At 51.0% G+C, this 21489-nt stretch overlaps 1 long non-coding RNA gene across 1 annotated transcript in view; it reads right to left on the reverse strand.

Moving 5' to 3' along the window:
* The window catches only part of LOC132510841 (uncharacterized), a 104909-nt gene that overhangs the window by 19004 nt on the left and 64416 nt on the right, over positions 1-21489 (reverse strand). The window contains exon 2 of the long non-coding RNA XR_009537444.1: positions 9964-10059. This is a non-coding gene — a long non-coding RNA (uncharacterized LOC132510841). The remainder of the gene's footprint in view (positions 1-9963; positions 10060-21489) is intronic.

A 21489-nucleotide genomic window follows, 5' to 3' on the forward strand; every position in this document is an offset into this window, starting at 1 on the left:
TGGCCAGCCCTCCCCTGCCACTCCATGGGATTGAGCAAAAAGCATGCGATCCAGCTGGACAGACCTGGGTTCAAATCCCAGCATTCTAGCCCCATGACCTCTGGGAGTCATTTTTCCTCTCCAAGCTTCCCCTCCCTTACATCTAAAATGCATATTATATTTCCTACTTTGAAAGATTATTGCAAAGATGACATAGGAAAGTATATGGAAAAATAACCTGTCACAAACTAAGTGGTCTCTCTCTTTCTTGGCCTCTGTGATCCCCTATCCTGATCTCCACTTCCTTCTTTCCCATCTCCCCTGACTCTCAGACAGTCTCACCAACATTGTAAGTCATATATTAGTAAGAATAGAAAGAGTGCCATCTTGTAACTGTAAAGCAGACTTTACAGAAGTTGCTCAATAGACTAGGGGGTGCTCTGGGCAATGATAGTGTTTTATTCATCTTAATTTTCTCAGTGCCCACCCCAGTGCTAGACACATAGGAAGTGCTCAATTAACATGTCTTGGATGAATGAATGAAGTGCTTTAATGGCTGGAGGGGACATCCATTCCACTTGTCTGCCCAGTACCCTGTCCCCTTCATCTAGTAACGGCTTCTCCTTTACTCAGGGAACTGTGTTCCCCCACTGCAATCACTGAGTGCTCCTTCCCCTTCCTGCTACACAGTTGGTCATGTGACCAGGCTGGTCCAATCAGAGCCTTCCCCAGGATTTTTCTCCCTGGGACTGGGGGAGAACCCTCTTTCCTGTTCACTCTTGAGGCAGAAAGTAGGTAGAACTGCCTACTGGCAGAGCACCAGCCTTTCTCACTGGCAAAGATGAAGTCATGTGCACAAAAAGAGAGATGAGAGATGAAAAGAGGGTGCCCAGATCCACCGGTCCTGGCTTTCCTATGATGGTTATGTGAATAAATGAAATTCCCATTTCTTCATTAAACAGTCAAGCTGGGATTCTGCCATTCACAGACACTGACTCACAAAACATCTGTTATCTAATCTTCTCAATAACATCCCAAGCCAAGCCAGGAGGGATTCGTTATTCCCATTTTATAGATGAGGAAGTCAAGTCTTGAGAAAGTGAATTTATTTCCTGAGACCACACAGCTGGTAATGATGTAACTAGATCTGATAACAAAGAGTGGAATTTTATCCAGAGTGGCAGGCAGTGTGATTAGGGACTCGTGTGTGTTTTTTTTTTTGTTTGTTTTTTTTTTTTACTGTTGTGGCCTCTCCCGTTGTGGAGCACAGGCTCCGGACGCACAGGCTCAGCGGCCATGGCTCACGGGCCCAGCCGCTCCGCGGCATGTGGGATCTTTCCGGACTGGGGCACGAACCCGCGTCCCCTGTATCGGCAGGCGGACTCTCAACCACTGCGCCACCAGGGAAGCCCGACTCGTGTGTTTAATTCCATACCATCAATAACCCAGTGACATCACAATATCTGCCCTCATATAGATGGGGAAACTGAAGAAGTAAATTACCCAAGGTCACCAAGGTAGTCAGTGGCGTTAGCCTAGGTCTGTCTGCCCAGAGCCGGTACCACTAGCCACGGCGCAGCATCGCCTCCAAGTCCAGGGACCTTTCCAGCCTCTGATGCCGCCTTTCTGGAAGAGGATCACCTCTGGGCAGGGGAAGACTAAGAGCACTGGGAGATAATGAAGGACCTGTCATATGCATAGCTTTGTGCAAGGGCTGTAGGGATGCAGAGATGGCCAAGCCATGCTGCTTACCTCAAGGAACTTCAAGACGTGTCCATAAATTCCAAGCTGCAAAGTGTGAGGGTCCTAATGGAAACTCTGGTGAAGTGCTCTGTGGCCCAGAGGAGGGGGAGGTGATTCCAGCTGGGGGAGGCACGGGACTGGGAAAGAGTTATGGGGCAAGCAGGACTTAAACATGTTCTTTAATACAGGTAAGATCTGTACCTGTGGACACGGCGTGGTCATCAAGCAGAGGGAGATGCGTAAGTAAACAAAGCAGAGGGAGATGCGTAAGTAAACAAACTTCGCGATGGCAAGTCCAGTAGTGCAGCTGGATAGGAGGAAATGGACTAATTTCCGTAGTATGCGTAAGTGGGAAAAGACAAGAAGTGAGTTAGAGGCAACAAGTCTTCCACGCCAGGTTGAAAAGTCTGGGCTTCGTTCAGCCAATAGGGAGCAACTGGGGCCTTTTGAGAAGGACAGTGACACCACTGGACTGGAACATTAATATGGAGGACAGATGAGGAGGGAGAGACCAGTTAGGAGGAGGTCATCTGGAAAGGCAGTGAGGCCTGAAGTAGGCCAGGGGAGGGCAGGGGGAGGGGGACAGCAGATGACCCCAATGACGTTGCGGAGGCAGAACAGTCAGAGAAGAGCAGGTGTGGAAGAAAGAGCTCAGACTTAGGAAGCAGACCCGGCTTGAGCCTGAACTGCCTGCCTCTAAGAGCTGCAATGCAGGTGCGGGTCACCAGGACCTTGAATGGACAGCAAGCGCACTTGATGGATAGATGCTGTCCCAGGAGCCAGATCTCAGCCTGACGTCTAGTAGGTGTTTGACGAATGTGGAAGTGACGATGGGAGGATGGATGGACAAGCGAGTGAATGATCCAGTGAATGAATGAACAAATGAATAAATGAGTAAAGGAAACAGGGGAGGGAGAAAGGGAGGCAAAACAGCTTCCAGTGCTCCCAGAGGAAACTTCCTGACCCTTTTCCCACCTCCATCAGCTCAGTCCCAAGCCTGAACACAGCCCTGGGCTGAGCCAGGGTTTCCACAGCTGCAGAACCTTAGATGGAGGAGGAGGAGGGAAGGGAGGGCGGTGAGGGTTGAAACATGATGAACTGCTTGCCATGTACCACCGGCATCCCTCCTCCTGAAAAAACAGGAGTACTTAGAAGCAAATGTTACTTAAAACCCAGTTAGCGCTGCTGTGATTTAAGGCTCCTCTGTACTTGGTTCCCCACCAGCCCTGCCAGTTTGGGTCAGGGATGACAGCCACTGCTGGGACTGCGACCTCAGCCTAGCCAGGGTCCACGGGGTCCCAGCGCTTCCTCAGTGTGGGCCTGGCCCAGGGGCCAATGGTGTCTGAGCCCGTGTGGAGCCTGGGAGCTAGGAGGCCTCCAGGCAGCCTTCCTGTTGGGACCACTCCTTCCCTTTCAGACACTTCACTCACCTGCCAGTCAATAATCACGCCGTAAATATTATTAATGGTGACTAATGTTGTATACTCATTCTCATTTGATGTCTACTCTACAGCAGCACTGTGAGGTTTCTCCCCAGATCACAGATGAAGAAATTGAGACTCAGAGAACGTGACTTTCCCCAGTTCACACAGTAAGGCGTAGAAGCTGGTCCAACATGAAGCACAAGAAGGTGCCCGGTCACTTCCCACTGCCCATCTCACATTTGCGCTAAACGGGGCTGAGAGGGGAGAACCGATGCAAATTAATCCCCCTGCCAGGAATAGAAAATGCCACCCAGGCAGGAGGGCAGGCAAAAAAGTCCTCACAATAATCATATTGATGAGTGTTAATATTATTGAGGTTTTCTCTTTGCCAGGTCCTCCTACACACTAGAAATGAATCAACTCATTTAACCCCATGGTAACAATGGTTACTATCTCCCCTGTACAGGTAAGTCTCCAGGGAGGTGAATGACTGGCCCAGGGTCACGCACGGCCAGGACACGGCAGAGCCTGGACTCAAACCCAGGTCGTTCAACTCCAGAGCCAGGGCCCTACACTTCCTCTAGTTCCAAAACTGCTCTGAGGGTTACTGCTGCCCCTAGGTTCTCCGGTTTGTTAAATGGAGACAATGACAGTACTTGCCATACACCATGGTTATAAAAAGCTAGTTGAGAATATGGCTACAGGGTCACCCCCAAACTGTCAGATGTCATGTAGTGGATCTTATCATTGTCCCTGGGGCTTGCATGGCCTTGAGAGCCACTTTTTGTTCAAAAGACAGGAGAGGAGTTGGTGTAGGTGGATGGTAGGCCAAGCAGGTGTGTGGACAGGGAGGCAGAGACGGGGTGGGGGCAGCTGGGCAGAAGAGGCTGGGACAGTGCTGATGGAGACAGACAGAAGTCACATTGAGTGCAGACTAGGGTTCCTGGGGCCTGCTGTGTGATCTTGGGCAAGTCACTGCCCCTCTCTGGTCCCAGCTTCCTCCTCTGAAAATAAAGGTAGGGGTGGTGATGAGTGGGATGAAGATGCTCCCTGAGGTCACTTCCAGTCTCACTGCACTGATTCAATTTTCCCGAGAGCTGGCCTGCAGCACGGTGGAACACAGGAAACAGATTTTTGGGTGTCGGTACGGTACAAGAGCCAGTTCTCCACAAGCTTTGCTACTGGAGACCCAGAACTCCAAGCAAATGTGAATGCCCCCAGCTTCCTGCCCTCCACCCCACCCATCCTGTACTCACCCTACCAACTCCCCAAAGATACTGAGAAAATGGAGCACTGGGGACATAGCAGAGTCACTGATCTACTCTGAGCTTCAGTTTCCTCATCTATAAAGTGGGGGCGGGGCACTGTGGCAAGGTGGTAGCTTAGGTCCCTTCCAGCTCTGCCAGCCTAGGGTTCTGGCCTTCAAATGAAGCTTATTTTTTCACGAGGTTATGTGTTTCTCGTGGGATAGGAGTTGGGAGAGGGTGAGAGCAGTGCTAACTCAGTTCTTCCTGGAGTAGAACACCCTCCAGAGGGAGATGAGATGGGAGATGGGTGCCCTGCAGCTGAGAAGAGGAGAATAAAGGAGGGGCTTTAACATCTCTGTGCTAAATTCCGGATCAGCTTGGTGAAAGAATGTCACTTCCTCCGGGAAGCTCCTGGGACTTTTCTGGGTGCTGACTGCCTGAATACATGGTAGTCGTCCCATCTGACCACCTCCTCCCCATCTCCAGCCCGTTCCCATCTGGGTGCCCCCCACACACACTCTCACACACCGACGCCCCTGCCCTACAAGCGCAGGTGTCCCACTGACTGACCACAAGTCCCCACCACCCTGACCTCTGACCCCTGCCCGAGGCCCACTACAGAAGTCAGGGCTTCTGTCCTATTTTCTAATTTCCTTCTGCTTTGATTTTGCAGGGTTTTTTTTGACAGCCTGTGGACTTCCAGGCTTGGCTGAAGGGCAGCTCTTTACAAGGAAAAAAATAGTTGAAGAGAAAGCTGGGAAATAAATACAGAGCCTGCCTCCTTCTCTGCCCAATGTTCTGACCAGGCTCCAGGAAAGGTCCTGTGACCGTGGGGCCCCTCAGAGGCCACTTCATTGTTTGAGGTTCCCAGTGTGTTCAAACAATGAGACTTTGCTGATTTCGGCTTACAAAAAGTATGGTATATATTACAATTTAACATTTAACAAGTTAAAGCTTTAACACAAAAATTACAATGTAATATAATTGCTCTATTAACAAGATAATTACAGGTTTATTTTTAATTAATTCATAATATGCTGCAGATGGTGTGGTCTGGTAATAGGACCAAGTTTAAAGTTACGGGATGAACAGTTTCTTTTGAACCTGTCAGGGTAGCTCTGAGACAGGAGAAATAAACTCATTTGAAAAAAAATGTCAAGAGTTGAATGTGAGAATGGGGGACCCAGCTGGAAAGTTTCTCCTGCCCCTTTCATGCCCCCCACTCCCTTCCCCCATAACAAGCTCTGCTCCCGAACATGTCACTCCCCCGAGATACCCTAAAACCTAGACCAGGGAGGAAATTTCTAGATTAACAGTCCAGACTCCTCCATTGACCAGATGGGAGGACCAAGGCCCCAGGCAGCAGAAAGAGCACTGGATTTGGAGCCAGGAGAGTCTGTTTTCAAACACACCTCTTTCACTTATATGGCCTCGGAAAAGTCAGTTCACCTGTCTGAGCCTCAGTCTCCTCATTTGTGAAATGGGCACAAATAAAGGACGCCTTCTGGTGCTGCAGTGAGGTACCCAGGAATGGACACTGGTGACATGATTCCTGCCCGGGGGAGATGAGGGCGATGTCGACAGGGGTAGCAGCAGAACTGAGATTAAAACCCAGGCCAGGGAACCGTGCATCCCCTATGCTCACCTGGCCCTCCGAAGCTGAGCAGAAAGTGGGTTGGAGGATAGAGCCTTCCCTAATTCCGGGGTCAGCAGGGAGAAACTGTGTCACCTGGCACAAGTCATGCCCCACTATGAGTCAGGCTTTCACCCTCCAGCCATGAAAGTGGGGAGAGCTTGAGGTCAGGGAGGAACTGACCATCCGAGAGGTGTAACCCTGGGGGGCAATCACCCCATGCCTGTCAGATCCAAGCAAAGCCGTCTGTACCCAGAGGCCTCTGGCTATGCCGGAGAGAAATAGTCAGTCAAATTGGCTCCAGCCCTGGGTATTAAGGGACATTGGGAGGGGTTGAATCCTAGACAGAAGGTCCCCCTGGCAAGACTGACTCTGGATTCCAGGGCCCCAGAGACCTGTTCCCAAGCAATCCCCCCACTTCTTTTCCACCTCAAAACCAGAGATGGAGCCCCAGGATTCCAAGAGTGTTGAGGAGGACAGCAACAGCCAACCCCGGCTCCCAAACCCTTCCTGGGTAGCAGGGGCAGCTGGGAGTGAGACTCCAGGCTGGGAAGGAACCCTAGGAGAAGGCAGGTAGGGAGCCAAGAGGCATGTGGAAGCCGCTCAGCAAGGAAAAGGGCTCCTTCCCCGGCCCCCACCTGCATGGAGCATGGAAGCCCACTGGGCAGGAGCCAAAAGCTTCACTCGCAGCTCTGGATTCAGTCTTTGAACTGGTGCCCTCTCTCCAGGTGGGTGCCGCTCCCCTTCCCTCACCCACCCATGCTGCTGAGGTGAACTTTCTAGAACACAGTCTGACCAGGTGCTGCTCATTTCAGCTCTCGTGACTCTCGCCACCTACAGATCAATGAGTGAACCATGTGGCCAATATGGGGTCAGAGTTTCTGGCCCTTCCTCCTACCCATCCTGACCCCTGAGAGCCCAATGCTCTGCCAGCCGTTGCCCTCTCCTCGCTAGACTCCAGGCCCTCAGCTCTCCAACGAGCCTCCTCTGCTCGCTCAGGTCACTTGCGGCCCTGCACCTGAACAACCTCCCTTCCAAGCCCTGGAGCCCTTCCTCGCGGGCAGGGATCTGCTTCCTCTCCCATGACTCAGCGCTGGACACGCCGGCCACTACCTGGGAAGACCAGCTTTCACTGCTGAGCGCTTTGGAGGTCAGCCCTTTCTGGTGGGGAACCTGAAGCCCTCAAGCAAGGAGGAGACAGACCCCACCCCAGGATCCCATCCCAGGTCCATAGGTAACCTGTGAGAGAAAGAAAAGGTCACCTCCCCTCCAAAGGGCTGCAGGGTTATCAGTATTCTTGAAGAAAACCCAGTTTCAGGTAGAGGGAGAAGAGAAAAAGAAATGTGGCTTCTAGCTGCCACTGCTCTCCAAGGACCCCTCCTGCAAGCTGCCCTAAATCGGCCTAACAGGCTGCCCCCAGGGAGGCCTCTGCCCATCCCCCAGAAGCCCAAATCCCCTATTACAGGACAGAAGAGCTACCTGGGCCTCCAGGACCAATGCCATGATGGGTTTCATCCCCCTCCCTTCCCCACCTCACACATCATCCCCCTGCTGAGGCAGTCTGTCCCCAGTTGGATCCAGGTCTCTGGCATCCCCCACCTTGGTCCTAGGGCTTATCCCAACATTGTCCTGCACACCCCCTAGTCGGACCCTATCTCCCACCCCTTCCCAGACTCCCAGCCCTCTGGATCCACTGGTCATTAGCAAATACACCCAATCCCCGGCTTTCTCTGAAGTTTCCCTTCTCCTTCTTGCTCGAGGACTGGCTCCCCTCTGAGAACACAGGTTCTCCTACAGTCCTTTCAAGTGGCATCTATTTTCTTTCACACCCATTGCTCCTAAGTTTCACTTCCCAGAAATTTCCCTGGCTTCTTGCTTTACCATCTTTGAAGGGCACGGCATCAGATACCTACCGCCTGCCTCCCCGCTAGCTGCAATCATTCACAGCCCTCACTCACTGAGGAGCTGAGCACTCGCCTCACCACCTTCTCCATCAAACACCTGTCATTAGCCAGCATCCATGAAGAGGGTCGAGGCAATGCACTGGCCTCTCAGTTCTTTTGATCTCCTTCCACCTTCCCATCATATGCTCATTCTCTAAACCTTATATTATCATATCTGCACCTCCCTTGAAATCTTGATTATAAACATCTCTGAAAATACTCTGCCCGTCACCCCTCTCCTTCCATCTCACCCACTCTGATGCCCCCATCCTAGCAGCACTAACCTCATAGAGACCGCTTCCATTTTCTCAAATCCATCACCCTGGATGAAGCCTCCCTTAACCAGCCTGGATGCCACGGGTCAGCACTCCAGCCATCCCGCCACAAGTGCCCCCAACACCCTCGTCCTTCTTTGCTTTTGTCACATTACCTGGCAAGACCCTGACTCTGGTTAAACCCAGCGATCCATCCACTTTGTGCTAGCACCGAACAGCTGAAAGCCACCGCGGACAATCAGGCACTCATCATGACTGGACCTACTTCATACTGATGGGCTCTCAAAACTGCCCGGGAATCCTACTATAGTTCCCTGGAAAATTCACTTCCCTAATCTCTGAGAACACCATTTCCCACCTTCTCTCCTTGAATCTCTAATGCGTCTCTCATTCTTTTACTCTCGCCTGATGATCTTGTTTCATATTTCATAGGAAAAAAATAGAATCAGGAATAAAGATCTGCCTTGAATTCCTCCTACCAATTCCTCCTTTCTTACCTGCATCTCAACCCACGTAGTCTGTCCTCCCTCCCATAATTACACAAGGAGAGTCTCCATCTACCTCCAACCTCCCGCTGTGAGTTATCTTTACCCACTCTTGCCAACTCTAGGACTTTGCCCTTATTGTGGTCCCCTTTCTCTCCTGCACCATCGTCATTTCTCGCTCTGTTGGAACATTCCATCACCACACAAACATGCCTTAATACAGTGCATCTTAAAAATGCCTCCATGGTCCCCGCATCCCCTCCTGCTGTTGCCCTGTTTCCCTCACTTGTCTTCATAGAAAAACTCCTCCAAAGAGTTGTACATGTCCACTCTCCACCTCCTCGTCCCCGTTCCTTCATTACTGCCAAGCAGATTTCGTCACCACCTGTCCACTGACCCAGCTACAGTTAAGGTCACCAATCACCTACACCTAAAAGAAATCGATGGTCACGTCTCTGTCCTCGCCTTGTTTCATCTCTCAGAAGTCTTCATCGAGGTGACCACTCCCTCCTTTTGAAATGATTGCTCCTCTTGCTTCCTTGACAACACCTCACTTACCTTTCTTCCTCCTTCAGGGCCACTTCTCCTGAATCACCTTTCCAGGTTTCTCCTCCGCCTGGACCCTAAATCGTGGGGTGCCCCAGCCCCCTTATGCTGTGTATGAACCTTCTCTCTTCAGGGGGTCTGGTCTCCTCACACTGCACACGCCATCTATGTGCTGACGGCCTTCCCCTTGTATCTCCAGCTGTGACCCTTCCTTTGATCTGCAGACTCACTTCCCCAACTGCCTATTCAACATCTCCCCTTGAATATCTGAGGCATCTCAAACTCAGCCGGTCCAAGAAGCACCTTTGATCCCCCCACAAATCCACTCCTTTTCCCTATAAAGGCTTCCATATCTCAGCAAGTAGCACCACCATCCACCAGGCTCAGATACCCAGAGTTATCCCTGATTCTTCTTTCCATCACACCCGACAGAGAGTCCTATTGGCTCCGCCTCCTAAATAAACATATCCAGGAACTGACCATTTATCACCATCTCCACTGCTCCAGCCCCACACTCACCTCTCACCTGCACTATTACATCTGTCCCCCGCTGGCCTTCTCACTGCCACCCCTGCTCTTTCACACAGCGGCCAGAGCAAACTTTCTAGAGTGTAATTCAGGTCACACTCTGCCCGCATTTAAATGCCCCAATGGCTTTCTGTTGCAACTAGAATAAATAAACCAGTACCTGACCATGATGTTGCAGATCAGGTTCCCTGGACAGCCTCTGAGGTGGAGAGCAGCATGCAGGAAGTTGGTTGGGGTGTGCTTTCAGGATCGGGACCTGTTGGGGAAGGAAGGGAAAAGGTGAGCTGCCATACAGTTGTAACAGAGGCCTCAGCCGATCCCATGGGAGCGCTGGGGTAGGATAGTCCTTCCGAGGCGTCCCAGGAAGGGAGGTCAAGCCTTACACCCAGCATTGACCTGTCATGGCTGTGGGCTGTCTTCCCCCGGGCACAGGGCATTACCCTGAGGGGACCAGACAGCTCTCTTCAGCTGACCACAATTCCTAGCAAAGGACTCAGCTGAGAGAGCTCAGCTGCCCACCCTCCCAGCCACAAAGGAGAAGGGGTGCAGTCTCCAGGGCACCCACGGCCTCCGAGACCCTGCATGCTCTGCCCCCTGGCCCCCAACGCATTCCCCACCACGCTCCCCTGTGTTTACTCTGCTCCAGTCACGCTGACCATCATTTGGCCCCTAAAACATGACGAGCTCGAGAACTTTGCTCGTGCGGCTTCCTCTGTGTCTCAGTTTCCCCATCTGTAAAATGGAGGAAATAATCACACCTACCTTATAGGTTGAGAGGAGTAAATGTGTCAATACGTGTAAAGAGCAGTGCTTGGCATGTGGAAGTGTCATGTAATCAGAAGTGATGCTGATGATGATGACAATGGCAATGACAATGACAATGATGATAACAGAGGAGACTCTCTTCCCCATTCCCTGCTAAACATCCTAAAATGCACAGGGCAGCTTCCCCTCAACAAAGAATTATCTAGCCCACAATGTCAGTAGAGCCAAGGCTGAGAAATCCCGGTTTCCATGCTGATTTTCTGCACAGTGAGAAGGTTTGTCTTATTCTCTCTTATAGCCCCAATATTGACACCCTGTAGATGTTCAGTAAATAGCTATCAACTGGCAGGGCTTATATGCCCTCGATATGTAGTAGGTGGTCCAAAATGTTTGCTAGGTGAATATGTGATAAGCTCAGTTGACTTCAGAGCTTAGGATCTTGGGGAGTCATTTAACCTCTCCAAGCTTCAATTTGCAATTTGTTCATTTGTGAAACAACTTAAATATTCATCCATGCAACCGACATGTACTGAGAGCTCACTGAGTTTCTGCCCGTCCACCCTTCAGAACTGTTTAGGGGAGCTCTGTGAATTCATCCTTTGAGACCTGCTGACGTGTCACCTCCCCTGTGAAGTCTTCCCTGATCCTTGACCTCCCCAGGGGCCCACTCCCCATTGAAAGACTCTCCTCCTTCTGTTTCCCAAAGCCCCATATTTGCAGTGCTATCGGCTTGAAATGCTCCTTTAGTTCTAGGCCCTATATCCCCTGCTTTTAAAACAAATAGCTTGCAATGGCTCCTTTACAATCCTGAAATGAAATTCATAGACCGTATAACCTTCCTAGACACATCGTTTGAAAATAAATCAACATAATGTCTTAACTATAATACAAAAGTAAAGTAAAGATCATTTCTAATAAAAAATGTATTTCAATATGTAAATGCTCAGGTTCAAGTACACGAGAAGACGTAACGAAAAAGTCAGAACCTTGCACCCACAAGCTGGATCAACGCAAGGGCCGCAGCCTCAAATGCAGCCTGACATTCAGGGGTTATGGGTGGGACTCAAATACCACAAAGAGCATTGTCATCGGAAATGTGATTTTCCAAAAATGATGAATAACTCCGGGTAATGTTTGCAACAGAACAAAATACAGTCTTCCTTCAATTTACGCGGTAGTTGTATTCCTGGAAATTCAGGACACAAATGCTTTATGTTTATATACAAAACAGAGTTAGGTTCCAGGCTCAAATAATTATAAACAGGTTTTCACCTATTTAAATGTCAACCAGGATATTTGAAAGTCAGGCAGGATGCGGGGTAATTCTTTGTTATGCAAGACTCTCCCGTGTGGTTTGTAAGACTTTAGGAATCACCGGCACTTCCCACTCAATGCCAGCAGCATCCTCTATAGTAACTGTGACCATCAAAACACCTTCACTTATTCCCAAAGCTCTCCCTAAGGGACAGCACTGTCCCCATGGAGAATTTGTTCTCATTTGTTTGTCTCTTTCTCCAGACTATGAGCCACCAGAGGGCAGATGAACTTGTCCTGTCCGTCAGTGTGTTCCCAGAGCCTAGAAGGAGCTGGGTACATGATGGGTGCTCAGTAAATACTGATTGCTCAAGTAGCTGGGGTCATGCCCACATCCCCTCAGCCAACCCCAGAGGTCACCTCCAGATGGACATGCCAGCTGCTTCCTAAGCCACAGCCTGTGGGAGGTCTCTGACCCCAGGGGGTGCCAGCCCTTGTGCAGGGCAGGCTCAAAATGCCAGGGAGTTAATAGCCTGGAGGCCACCCACCACAGATGGGGATAAACCCCCCACCTTCCTCCCTGCTCTGTGGGACCGATCTGAGGGACACTGGGCACAGTGTCTCAGAGGGTCCCTTTGTGAGGCTGAGCCCCAGCCACCCTGCATGAACACACCTGCCTGGCTTCCCCTCCCCCGTCTCACCTCCCCACTCCTCAGAGCTTCCTGCGATCGCCTCCCAAATAGAGCACTTGCACCAGACTCTGTTTCAGGTACTATTGCTACATTACAAACTACCCCAAAATGGCTGGAAACAGCAACGATTTCTCATTTCTCCCGATTCTGTGGGTGGCTGAGTGGATCCTCTGCGGTATGGCCAAGTCTCTCAGCTACATCCAGCTGGAAGGTCAAAGCTGGCCTCACCCACATATCAGACAGGCTGGTGGTGCTGGCCCGTGGCCAGGAGACTCTGTTCTCCCACTCAGGGCTTCCCATCCTGTAGTAGCTAGACTGGCTTCCATGCATGACACCTCAGGACAATACCCCATGATGGCAAAGGAGAAAGCTGCTCCTCTTAAGGCCTAGGCCTCAGATCACAAACACCCTTTGCACTGCATCCTGTAGGTCAAGGCAATCACAGGCCACCCAGGTTTGGAGAAACAGACTCCTCTATGAATGGGAGTTGCAGTGAACAGTGTGCATGCAAGGACGGCAGGGGTTTGTGACCATTAAGCAATCTTCCACTTGGGGTCTGCTTTTGTGGGGGGGGGCGGTCCCACATTGACAGTGGAAGATGGAAGCCACGTGAGAAGCGCCTTGGAAACCAAGCCAAAGCACTCCCCAGGCCTCTGGTGAGGACTTGGGCGTGTAGCTCGTGGACACAGGCTGGGAGGCAGCCGAGACCTTCTCAGCATCTCTCGTTCCACTGCCAGACTTGTATTTTTCCACAAGACTGCATAGTTCACCAAAGATACAATTACTGAAGGCAGAACATAAATAGTGTGTGTCATGCACCCGTGGGGGTCTGTAATTCAGACATGTCTCCAGGGGTAATTAGAACCTCCCCCAGAAACACAAAGTCTTGAAATAGTGCCCCAGCCGTGTGCCCTGTGCCTGCTGAGCCAGGGGGGTGGCTGGGGACTCCTTAGGGGGAAAAGGAGCTGAAGGTGGGGAGGTGGAGGCAGCCAGAAATCCTCGGAGAACTCTCTCCAGGAGGCCTCGGCCAGAGGAAACGACACCCTGCTGCAGTGGCAGGAGGGAGTTCAATGTCAGGGAAAACTCTTACCACCAGGGCCATTTTTCGACCCCAGCACAGGGTTGCCTCCTTTGCCTGTAGATGGGAGAGGAGAGTCGGGGGAAGCCTGGCTGGACAGAGGCAGGATAGGGGTACGATGGGCCTTCCAAGGGAGGCTGGGGATGGGGAGAAGGAGACTTCCTGGATAAGGGAGAGGAAGGGACCATGGAGCCTTGCAGACCTGCTCTGTGGCAGGCACTGTGCTAGACACTTCACACCCATTCTCACTCAATTTGTCCCCATTTTATAGATCCGAAAGCTGAGTCTCAGAGACATGAAATGCTACGCCCAAGAGCACCACGTTGCTACGTGGCAGAGCAGGGACCAAGGGCTTTTGACTCCAAAGCCAACAGGAGCATCTAGAGGAGAGCAACAGGCAAGGTGAGGTGTCTAGACAGCAAAGAGAGGATGCTGTCCAGAAGGAAGGAAACACTTCTGCCTTAAAATTCTTGAAGGCCACTCACAGAAAAGAGATTGCCTTAGTCTGCATGTCTCCAAAGGCCAGAAACAGGCCAGGGAGGAGATGTTATCGAAAGATAGATTCCAGTTTGATACAAGAAAGAACTTTTTTTTGTGTGTGTGTAGTACGCGGGCCTCTCACTGCCGCAGCCTCTCCCGTCGCGGAGCACAGGCTCCGGACACGCAGGCCCAGCGGCCACGGCCCACGGGCCCAGCCTCTCCGTGGCACGCGGGATCCTCCTGGACCGGGGCACGAACCCACTTCCCCTGCATCGGCAGGCGGAACCCCAACCACTGCGCCACCAGGGAAGCCTGAAAGAACTTTTAATAGACAGAAATGTCCCACTCTGGAACGAATGGGCTGTGTGGATAGGAAGTGAGCTCCCCATCCCTGGAAGCATGTAAGCACAGCCTGGATGCTCACCATCAGAACTTCTGCAGAAAGGTCGGAGCTGGTTCCTGTGAGTCTCCTGAAGCTTGAGGATCTCTGGGAGTGGCTGGGGTGCACTAGCTGGGGTGCCCCTGGTGTACAGGAACAGAGTCAGGGCAGGGGAGACTTGGTATCTAATGGACAGGCCCTGGGCCCCACTTTCTCTCTTCCCTGAGCCTCCAGACACCCTCATTTCATTGCTGTTCTCCCGGCAGAGCCACTGCCTAGGGGAGGAGAGGGATCAGGTGATGCCCAGCCCCGCCTGCATGCTGAATGGCAACCAGCTAACCCGCTGACCCTTAATCAAAGTCTTGGAGCACAGCGGCAGCTGGATGGATGCAGGCGTTTCTCCAGCTCCAGTTACTCTACAGGAGGCTCATGTGGTAGCAAGAGGCAGAAGGAGCGGAAGGCAGAGACAGCAGAGATGGAACGGTCCTAGGGGAGCCCACAGCCATGGCCTCAGCCCGGGGCTGGGGGCACAGAGGAGGAAGGTCTCCTTCTCCATCCCCGACCACTGGCGCCTTCCACTCCAGCCCGAGCTCACAGAGCTCAGCTACCAGGGAGGTCCCCCAGCCGGGTTGGGAGAGGCCTGGTGCTGGGCAAGGGAGAGGGGAGACTGAGGACCATGAGGCAGCCCAGGCCCTGGTGGTACCAGGGAGATGAGCCATCGAGACCATGAAAGCCTCTACCCCTGAAGCACACCCCCCCATACTGGGGGCTGGAGGTGGTACACAGGGGCCAGCTTGAGGTTGTGGGAGGCATCTGTCCATCCTGGGGAGCCCTCCTCCACCCCATTCCACCCAGCAAAGTCACCCTATGTTCCACCTGGGAGCGGTCAGCCCTAAAAGTGGAGAAAGGGTGGCGTGGATAGAACACACTCACATCCAACCACCAAGATCCTTCCCATCTAGAATTTCTAGAACAAGGTGGTTTAGGAGCCCTGCCAGCCCTCCTTCCTCTGCCCCCTCATCTTCCTCCCGATTCAGAAGAACTTGACAGGTGGGCAGGGGTTCTGGGCCCCAAAGCTACCTGTTGGGGGGCGTGGGAGGCTCCCATCCAAGAAGTGCCATCTGATGGAGGAGACACAGACCCTACCCTGGAGGATCTCCCAGGCTGATGGGAGAGGCAGAGTTCTGAGGTCAAGAACCCAGTCTGAGGGAGGAAGACAAACACGCAGATATGGACTCACAAAGGCTCACACAATGTATTGATAGAAAACAAACTTAAGGTTACCAGGGGATAAGCGGGGGAGGGAGGGATAAATTGGAAGATAGGGATTGACATATGCACACTACTCTATATAAATAGATAACTAATAAGGACCTACTGTATAGCACAGGGAACTCTACTCAATACTCTGTAATGGCCTATATGGGAAAAGAATCTAAAAAAGAGTGGACAGATGTATATCTGACTCACTTTGCTGTAAACCTGAAACTAACACAACATTGTAAATCAACTATACTCCCATAAAATTTTTTTTAAAAGGCTCACACGGTGAGAGGGTCCCCTGCCCTCTGTCACAATTGCACACGTCAGTGCTGGGAGAGCAGTGTATATGCAGAAGGAGGGACAGAGGTCAATCCTGGGGGTGCCCCTGAGGAGGAGGTAAGCTCGGAAGTGGCTTTACTTCCTCCAGACGCTGCCTCAGAAGGCGTTTCCCAGGGCACAGGAGCCCCAGTCTGTACAGCTGTGGAAGCCAAGAAAGAGCAGCTTATTAATTTAATCCTTAAGCAAATTTACAAAATTGCCAGTGGATTTGCAGGAAGCCGAAGGAAGTGGCTTCCGGGGGAGCGGGCAGGGAGGGAGGATCCTTGCAGCACCTCCAGGCAGGGCCCCTGCTTCTCTGCATCCCTGGTCTCAATCTCTTCTCTAGAAGCAGAACCTGAAAATGGGCCAGGGAGGACTTCAGCCATGTTGGCTGCTAAGAGGAATAATTCTAAGATACTGAGTAAGTGCTTTCAGCACTCTGGACACTGAACATACATTAACTCATTTCACCCTTTCTTTCTTACACTTTCTTCTGCTTTAGTGAGGTATAATTGACAAATAAAACTGAAATAAAGCAGGTGTTATTACTAGTCACATTTTACAAATGGGAAAACTGAGGCACAGAGTCCTTCAGTCACTTATGGCCCGAGGTCACACAGCTCGTGAGTGGTAGAGACAGGCTGGGATCGAGACAGGCTGTCTGGCACCAGAAGTCGGCATCCTTAACCTCGCTGCAAGTCTAAGTCCTCCTGGGTCTTTTGCCTCTCTATTTCTTTCCCTTTTGGCTTCTGTGAAATGGGGGAGAGACCGTCCCCAAGGGCAGCGCCAAGGGTCAGCCTGGCCATCCCCCAGCCTCGAAGCACCTCTGCCACTCAGTGCCAGGGTAAACATCTCTCTCACCCCTCCTCTGTCTCCCTCCACCCACTCCTTCCATCTTCCATCTCCCCCCTCCATCCTCCAACCCAAGTGATGGAACAGATGACAATCAATGCTTCCATTCAACTTGTGTTCTGAGCATTCCCCTCAGTCCCTGAGGAAGGCACAGCCTCTCTGTGGGGCCTCAGGCCTTCAAGCCCTACAGAGACTTCCCTGTTTGCATAATAAGCCCTGCGCCCATTAGCCTTCTTGTTTGAAGAGGCCTCTGTGAGCCAGCTGACCCAGCGCTGGCTGAGTCTCAGTCCCCACGGCTGAGTCTCAGTCCCCACGGAAGCCAAGGCCAGTTAACCTGTTTGGAGAGTTCACTGATTAAGCACTAATAAGAAATGACCAGCCTGCAACCCCACCCAGGCCACTGGGCCTGGTCCCTGGTCCAGCTCTAGCACCTCTGTCCAACAGATCCCTTATTAGCATCTTAATGTAACAAGCATATGCAATGAGGCATCAGAGAAAATCCCCAGCATTTAAATTCATTAACAGTCTCTGGAAGTCTTCAGTGTGGAGATGGAATTATCGCTAAACTGCTTTTAACTTACCAGCTGTGCACTAAACGGCAGAGGAGTCTGGCTCTAGTGTTTAGGGGGGCTGGATGGGTGTTGCCATCTGGGGGCCCAAACTCAAACCCAGGGGTGCCGAGGCTTCTGGCTGGAGAGCTGTGTTTTCTAGATTCTGTTCCGCATCCTAATGATGAGTGAAAAATTCAATCAACCAGCTGGCTTGTCCACTTAGGAACAAACAGTCGCCTCAACTGATACTGATGTGGCTGCACGTCTCAGGCTAAGTTTTGTGACCCTGCTTCTCTCTGCTCAGCATCTGATGGATGATGGAGGAAATGTCTCTCCTCTCCCAGGCATGGCCTCCCTCTGCCTGGACGGACGCCGCCCAGGCATCAGTCATCCCCTCCAGGAAGTATTTCCTGATGCTCATCCCCGTCATCTCCATCACCCTGTGCATCCACTGTCCCAGCACACAGCCCACAGTGCAGCCATGACCTTGCTAAGATCATGTGCCCAAGAGCCCTGGAGGGCAGCATTTAGCCTCTGTGTATCCCAGAGCCCAGCCAGCAGCTGACACAAAAGATATGCTTCACAAAGATTCACTGAATCAATTAATTGATCGATTAAATGTTCCTCCTTGCCTGCAGTGTCGATCACAGTGCCTGACTCATTGCAGTTTCTCAATAAATATTTGCTGAATAAATGTTGAATGACAGATAAGCCGGAGCTGCAGGGATAGGGTGGAGGTAAGGAGGTTAGGATTCAGAAATTCAATGCTTTATTCAACAAATATTAATTGAGTAATTAATTGAGTAATCAGAACGATGGTTAATATTTATATTGGACTTCCTATCTGCAAAGCACCAGTTAACTCATTTAATATTTATAACAACCCTATGCAGAGGATTCTAATACTATCCTCATTTTACAGCTGTGAAAACTGAGGCACAGAATATCTAAACATCTTGCCCAAGGCTATATATGGCTAGTGAGTAATGGAGCCTGGATTTGGACCTAGGGGTCTAGCTCAGGGCAGTGCTGTCCAGAGGAAGTATAACGTGAGCCGTGTGTGTAGTTTTACATTTTCTAAGAACCCCATTCTAAAGAGTAAAAATAAATAGGTGAAATTAATTTTAATAAGATATTTTACTCAACCCAATATATCCAAAATACTATTATTTCAACATATAATCAATATAAAAAAGTATTAATGAGATACTTAACACTCTTGTTTTCATGCGAAGCTTTTGAAATCCAGTGTGAATTTTATGTGGGTTTTTTTTGTTTTGTTTTGTTTTGTTTTTGTTTTTGTTTTTTTGGCCAAGCAGCAGGTGGGATCTTAGTTCCCCAACTAGGGCATTAGAAGTGCAGAGTCGTAACCACTGGAGTGCCAGGGAAGCCCCCAGTGTGAATTTTAGACTCACAGCACTTCTCAGTGTAGACACTCAACATTGTAAGCATTCAGTGGCCACGTGCAGACGTGTATTGGATGGGGCTCAGCCAAAGTCTGGATTCTTAAATCCCCTGTGCTCTACTGCCTCTGCCTATCCTGTGTCTGGCACAGATACTGAGGGCACGTAGATGAATCAGGCACAGTCTCTTCAAGGAACCCACAATTTGCTGGGAAAGACACACAGGATGTGACAACACACTGTGGTGAGTGTCAGTAACAGGAGACATGATAAGATCATGGTAAGAGTATGGTGTTGTAGACTCGTACAGAAGGAGCACCTATTCAAGTCTTGAGGGTGGGAGCTTCAGGAAGTCAGGGAGATCTTCCAGAAATCAGAGACCTGAAGTTTGAATTGAGGTTAGCCAAGTAAAGAGGCAGGGAGCAGCACGTGCAAAGGTCCATAGGTGGGAAAGTGGACTGCAAATTCCTGAGACTGCAGGCAGTTCATTCAGAACAGTGGAGTCAGGAGTTTGAAGTGGGTGAAGACGTTGAAAGCTGAGGCTGGAGAGGTAGGCAGGGGCCAGAACACACAGGGCTGTACATAAGCCACAGTGCGAGGGTTTGGACTTGACCCTGAGAAACATAGGGAGACACTGAAGGATTCTAAAGAGGAAGGGATGGAATCAGATGTACCTTTCAGAATGAGGCTGGAGGAGTTAATACCACAGACAGGAGGCTGTGGCCAAGGTCTGGGTGATGGAGCAGAGGCCACGGCACAGGTGGAAAAAAGATGAGGAAGTGAAGTCAACAGGACTTGGTAACTGTGGGTGGTGGAAACTGAGTGGACAATTTGACCCCTGGGTTTCTGACGGGGCAACTGGGTGGATGATGGGGTCATTCATTGAGAAGAAGGAACACAGAGTGGGTTTGGAGAAGAGGATGCAGAGTTTGGATTCTGTCATTGAATTTCTGGTAATGGATGGACAGGCCTTAGAATAGCTTAGGAGAGAAGGCAGGTCTGGAGGTACAGATTGGGAACTTCAGTGGACAGGTGGTTATTGTGGATGGGTGGCAGAATCTCTGGACCCTGCCCTTTGTGGAAGACAAGGCACACACAAGATGTGGCCACAAGTTCTCCTGTGGTTACATGCAGTTAGGTGAAAGGAAGAAAACATCCTGAGGATTTAGGGCCAAAGAGACCACATTAATAAGGGAATAAATCATCTTCGTTATCTCTTTTCATCTGTGTGAATAGCTTTAGGGAGTAGAAAACGGAGGCCCAGAGAGGTTAAGTGATTTGTCCTAAGCCACACAGCCAGTTAGTGGTCAAGCTGAAGCCAGAATCCAGGTCTCCTGACTCTAACTCCAGTGTCCTTTCATCCATCCAGCCATCCATTCAGCAGCTGCTTATTGAGCACCTACTGCATGCAATGCACTGGGCACTGGGATGCACGGTTGAACTCTGACATGCTATGTCCAGGATTTAAAAATGAAAAAGGGCCTGGCAGAACAAAGGGGGGCAATGGTATAGACAAGACCTGTGGTGGGAACTAGTCATGCAAGGTGGTGAGGAAGGGGCTCGCAAGAGCAGCGAATCCAGTCTGGGGAGAGGTGAGGCATGGTGAGATGAAGGGCTTGAGCTTTTGCACAGCCCTGGCCTCACAGACACAGACACCTCATCTTTGCACACCACGAATGACTCCATCTGGCCCTAATGCCAGCAGTAGGACCTAGGATGGCATAAAGAAGTCCTGTTAAAACAACCAGGCCCTCTCGTATTCAGTTCCTCACAGCACCTCTCCCCGTGGCTCACCCTGGGGGTGAGGCAGCAGGACCAAGGTCCTGTAGGTCCAGCTTGGAAGTCATAGTTCACAGTGTGGCCTTGCCTCCCTGCCCTCCTCGGCTCAATGGAGACAGCGGGCTAGATCTGCCTTTCCCTGTCCCAGCTGAGGCTTGGAGTCACCTCACCACTTGTCAACCACTCAGATGCCTGAGCCCAGCTTGGGGAATCAATCCTTCCAGGAATGGGGATCAGATGGGGCTTGAAAACCTATGTGACCCATAAAGACCTCTTCAGCCCAGACCTTCTCAGAGCTCATGGGATACACAAGGAGCAGAAGAGGAGGCTAGGAGGCTGTCAGACCCAAGCCTTAAAATTCATGGTCTTCCTCACCCTCCCACCTTGTCACCAGGGTACCCAGTTACAGATGAGAGCACTCAGGAGCACACCCTGTCACACCCAAGGGCAAAGCACATCACCCTAGTTTGCCCATTTTCAATGGACCAGGTGGCCTTCCAGGTTTGCCAGGTTTAGGAAATAAAAACACAGGATGCCCAGTTAAATTGAAACTGCAACCACAAATAATTTTTTTTTTTTTTTTTTTTTGCGGTACGCAGGGCTCTCACTGCTGTGGCCTCTCCCGTTGCGGAGCACAGGCTCCGGCCACACGGGCTCAGCGGCCATGGCTCACGGGCCCAGCCACTCCGCGGCATGTGGGATCTTCCCGGACCGGGGCACAAACCCGTGTCCCCTGCATAGGCAGGCGGACTCTCAACCACTGCACCACCAAGGAAGCCCCACAAATAATTTTTTAGTAGAAGCATGTGCCCTTCAATATGGGCCCAAGAGTTAGATGAATGGATCCCCCAGCCTTTAGGCTTCAGAAAGCA

The sequence above is a fragment of the Lagenorhynchus albirostris genome, chromosome 20 (assembly GCF_949774975.1).
Source record: "Lagenorhynchus albirostris chromosome 20, mLagAlb1.1, whole genome shotgun sequence".
Classification (NCBI taxonomy): Eukaryota; Metazoa; Chordata; class Mammalia; order Artiodactyla; family Delphinidae; genus Lagenorhynchus; species Lagenorhynchus albirostris.